Genomic DNA, 5,429 nt, shown 5'->3' on the forward strand with positions numbered 1-5,429 from the left:
CAATTCGAGAGAAGGTACAACTACCTCATCAAGTTCTACTTTCCTCCCACTCACTTCTTTTGAGAGAAACTCCTTCTCTAGAAAGGACCCATTCTTAGAAACAAAGATTTTTCCTTCGGATATGTGGTAGAAGGTATACCCAATAGTTTTTTTCTGTTATCCTATGAAGACGCACTTCTCCGCTTTGGGTTTGAGCTTATCAAGCTGAAGCCTTTTTACATAAGCGTTGCATCCCCAAAATTTTAAGAAACGACAGCTTAGGTTTCTTGCCAAACCACAGTTCATACGGTGTCATCTCAATGGATTTAGATGGTGCCCTATTTAATGTGAATGTGGTTGTCTCTAATGCATAACCCCAAAACGATAGTGGCAAATCAGCAAGAGACATCATAGAGTGCACCATATCGAATGAAGTACGGTTATGATGTTCGGACACACCATTATGCTGTGGTGTTCCAGCTGGCGTGAGTTGTGAAACTATTCCGCATTGTTTTAAATGAACGCCAAACTCGTAACTCAAATATTCGCCTCCATGATCAGATCGTAGAAACTTTATTTTCTTATTATGATGATTCTCCACTTCACTCTAAAATTCTTTGAACTTTTCGAACGTTCCAGACTTGTGTTTCATCAAGTAGATATACCCATACCTACTCAAATCATCTGTGAAGGTGAGAAAATAATGATACCCTCCGCGTGCTTCAACACTCATCGAACCACGTACATCGGTATGTATTATTTCCAATAAGTCATTAGCTCGCTCCATTGTTCTGGAGAACGGAGTTTTAGTCATCTTTCCCATGAGGCATGGTTCGCAAGTATCAAATGATTCATAATCAAGTGATTCCAAAAGTCCATCCGCATGGAGTTTCTTCATGCGATTTACACCAATAGACCTAAACGCAGTGCCACAAGTATGTTACACTATCATTATCAACTTTGTATCTTTTGGCATCAATATTATGAATATGTGTATCACTACGATCGAGATTCAGTAAACCATTTACATTGGGTGTATGACCATAGAAGGTTTTGTTCATGTAAACAGAACAACAGTTATTGTCTGACTTAAATAAATAATCTTATTGCAATAAACACGATCTAATCATGTTGATGTTCAACGCAAACACCAAATAAAATTTATTTAGGTTCAACACTAATCTCGAAGGTAGAGGGAGTGTGCGATGGTGATCATATCAATCTTGGAAACACTTCTAACACACATCATTACCTCGCCCTTAACTAGTCTCGGTTTATTCTGCAACTCCTATTTCGAGTTACTAATCTCAGCAACTGAACCGGTATCAAATACCCAGGGGCTACTACGAGCACCATTAAGGTACACATCAATAACATGTATATCAAATATACCTTTGTTTACTTTGCCATCCTTCTTATCTACCAAGTATTTGGGGGCAGTTCCGCTTCAAGTGACCATTTCCTTTGTAGTAGAAGCACTCAGTTTCAGGCTTGGGTCCGGCTTTGTGCTTCTTCACGGGAGTGGCGACTTGCTTGTCGTTCTTCTTGCAGTTCCCTTTCTTTCCCCTTCCTTTTTTCTTAAAACTGGTGGTCTTGTTAACCATCAACACTTGATGTTCTTTCTTGATTTCTACCTCCGCTGATTTCAGCATTGCAAAGAGCTTGGGAATTGTTTTTGTCATCCCTTGCATATTATAGTTCATCACGTAGCTCTAGTATCTTGGTGATAGTGACTGGAGAACTCTATCAATCACTATCTTATTTGGAAGATTAACTCCCACTTGATTCAAGCGATTGTAGTACCCAGACATTCTGAGCACATGCTCACTGGCTAAGTTATTCTCCTCCATCTTGTAGGCAAAGTACTTGTCAGAGGTCTCATACCTCTCAACACGGGCATGAGCCTGAAATACCAATTTCAGCTCTTGGAACATCTCATATGTTCCATGGCGTCAAAACGTCTTTGGAGCCCCGATTCTAAGCCGTAAAATATGGTGCACTAAACTATCAAGTAGTCATCAGATCGAGCTTGTCAAACGTTCATAACATCTGCATCAGCTCCTGTAGAAGATATGTCACCTAGCGGTGTATCAAGGACATAATTCTTCTGTGCAGCAATGAGGATAATCCTCAGATCATGGACCTAGTCCGCATTATTGCTACCATTATCTTTCAACTTTGTTTTCTCTAGGAACGTATCAAAAATTGGGGAAGCTATATCGCAAGCTATTGATCTACAACATAATGTGCAAAGACATTTTGACTATGTTCATGATAAATCTTAGTTCAATTAATCAAATTACTAATGAACCCCCACTTAAATCAACATCCCTCAAGTTGTCTAAGTGATACATGATCCAAATCAACTAAACCATGTATGATCATCACGTGAGATGGAGTAGTCTTCAATGGTGAACATCTTTATGTTGATCATCTCTACTATATGACTCATGTTCGACCTTTAGGTCTCTAGTGTTCCGAGACCATGTATGTACATGCTAGGCACGTCAAGTTTAACCCAAGTATTATGTGTGTGCAAAACTGGCTTACAGCTGTTGTATGTGAACATAGAGTCTATCACACCCGATCATCATGAGGTGCTTTGAAATGACGAACTTTGGCAACAGTGCATACTCAGGGAGAACACTTTTATCTTCAAATTAAGTGAAGAGATCATCTTATAAGGCTACCATCGTTCTAAGCAAAATAAGATGCATAAAGGATAAACATCACATGCAATCAAAATATGTGACATGATATGGCAATCATCATCTTGTGCTTTTTATCTCCATCTTCAAAGCATCAACATGATCTCCATCCTCACCGGCTCGACCCCTCCGAAATCCTCTGGAACCTTCTGGAAGCTTCCCGGTACAATACCAAAAAAACTGCACCTTTTTCCGGAACCCAAAATATGACTTCCCTATATAAATCTTTACCTCTCGACTACTCCGAGACTCCTCATGACATCTGGGATCTCATTCGGGACTCCGAACAACATTTGGTTACCACTCATCAAATATCCCAATACTACTTTAGCGTCAACGAACGTTAAGCGTGAGACCCTACGGGTTCGGGAATTATGTAGTCATGACCGAGAAACCCCTCCAGTCAATAACCAATAGAGGGACCTGGATGACCATATTGATTTCTACATATTTCACGAAGATCTTTTATCGGTTCAACCTTTATGACAACATACGTAATTCCCTTTGTCTGTCGGTATGTTACTTGCCCGAGATTTGACCATCGGTATCTCTATACCTAGTTCAATCTTGTTACTGGAAAGTCTCTTTACTCGTTCCGTAATACATCATCTTGCAACTAACTCCTTAGTCACTTTGCTTGCAAGTTTCTTGTGATGTGTATTACCGAGAGGGCCCAGAGATACCTCTTCGATACATGGAGTGACAAATCCCAATCTCGATTCACACCAACTCAACAGATACCTTCGGAGATAACTGTAGAGCATATTTATGATCACCCAGTTACATCGTGACGTTTGATAGCACACAAGGTATTCCTCCGGTATCCAGGAGTTGCATGATCTCATGGTCGAAGGAACATGTATTTGACATTAAAAAAGCAGTAGCAATAAACTGAACAATCATATGATATGCTAACAGTTGGGTCTTGTCCATCACATCATTCTCCTAATGATGTGATCCTGTTATCGAATGACAACTCATGTCTATGGTTAGGAAACCTTAACCATCTTTGATCAATGAGCTAGTCTAGTAGAGGCTCACTAGGGACATGTTATTTGTTTATGTATCCACACATGTATTTAAGTTTCCGGTCAATAAAATTCTAGCATGAATAATAAAATCTTTATCATGATTAAGGAAATATAATAATAACCATTTTATTATTGCCTCTAGGACATATTTCCATCACATTCTGCCTTCGATCTTCGTTCCAGGGACTGTTCTTGGGACAGTTCAAGGGATTTCAAGAACGGTCTACACCAACTCTTCTCTGTTACAACTCAAAGTTGGTAATGATCCAGTCTAACCTTTTATGCATCTTCACAATGATCCTGGTTCTTGATTCGTTGGGTGGATTTTTTTTTTGTTTTCTACTATGTTTCCCAATATCTTGGGTGTTTGGGCACCATAGACGGAAGAGGTCACCTCAGAGCCGCATTTCATTGTGGTGATATTGGGAGCCTCTTATTAAGTTGTGGAGATTGCCCCAATCCAGTTGTCGCCTTCAAGGGCACAACTAGTGGATTCATGACACCTTGCATTGTGTGAGGGCGTGAGAAAATAGGGTGAGCCATTGTGGCGCTTGGGGAGCATCGTTCCTCCACGCCCTCCAACGGAGATGTATCTCCCCCAAAGGAGGGAACTTCGGAAACCCATCCTCGTTTCCACTTGCGGTTGCTTCTATCCTTTATTTTGTGCAAGCTTATTATCTTGTGTTTACTCTTGCTTGCACTTGTTTGTTTGGTGTGCTTGTCATAGGTTGTGCACTTGTTGTTTGGTGTGCTTGCACTTCTATCCTTTGGTAGTAACGTTTTGGTTGTTTCATTCCACTCCTGTGCTCCTCGAAAGAGGTGCCTCTGTTTTTACATGAGTGTTTTTTCGTGCTCCTCTATGTGTGTAATGTTGCGAGCCATGAGATTTGCACTCCAAATTACAAAAACAGAGATCTCCTTTATACCTTACTTCCACTACCAATACAAGCGAAGAAGTCTCAATTGGGATTCATAGGTGTGTGCAAGGTTCTTTGAACAATAGTGAATTTGTAGCCGCAAAGGAGCATGGGTGGGCTCACCGAATGTAGGGGGTTTCACTGCCGATGAAGTATGGTTTGTGGGTGGATACGCCGAAGGCGCTGCCGTAGCGTGATGATTCGCCAGACACAGGTTGTGTAGGCCACGGTGGGGAGCTCATGGCTGAGCCAACATGAGTGACGGGGAGCTTGGGCATGACAACGGTGAAGAAGGCCCATTCTAGCATTGTCGGTCAACATGGGATCGTGTGCGGGCCTCCTACTGCATCTCTAAGCTCATGCAACTTTGTTCCTACCTACATCAGGGCTCATCGACGACGTGGTAGAGAGTGTGGCAGGGTTGCACGGTGGGAAGATGGGGGTGTTTCTAGTGCTGGGGGCGCGCGCCTCAGGGCGGGAAAGGGAAACCAGGTTGCCTGAATTTGCTCAGAGCTGTCAGTCTCGAGCTAAAATGGGCTATGAGTACATTTTGGGACAAAAAACTCAGAATAAAAAAATAGATCATGATTAATTCCGTAAACCAGAAAATTTCTCTTGGTATATAATATTTTTGAACATAGTATAGATGCAAACACTCATACATACACTCATACACTTACCCCCTAGGAACGTATGCATAGACCTCACCCCCATGAGCGCATCCGCGAGACCAAGCCGACATATGATCTTGAGATTGACAAAGTCACCACGGCGCCTCCATAGTCGATGGGAAC

This window comes from Triticum dicoccoides, chromosome 5A, assembly GCF_002162155.2.
Source record: "Triticum dicoccoides isolate Atlit2015 ecotype Zavitan chromosome 5A, WEW_v2.0, whole genome shotgun sequence".
NCBI classification, from domain to species: domain Eukaryota; kingdom Viridiplantae; phylum Streptophyta; class Magnoliopsida; order Poales; family Poaceae; genus Triticum; species Triticum dicoccoides.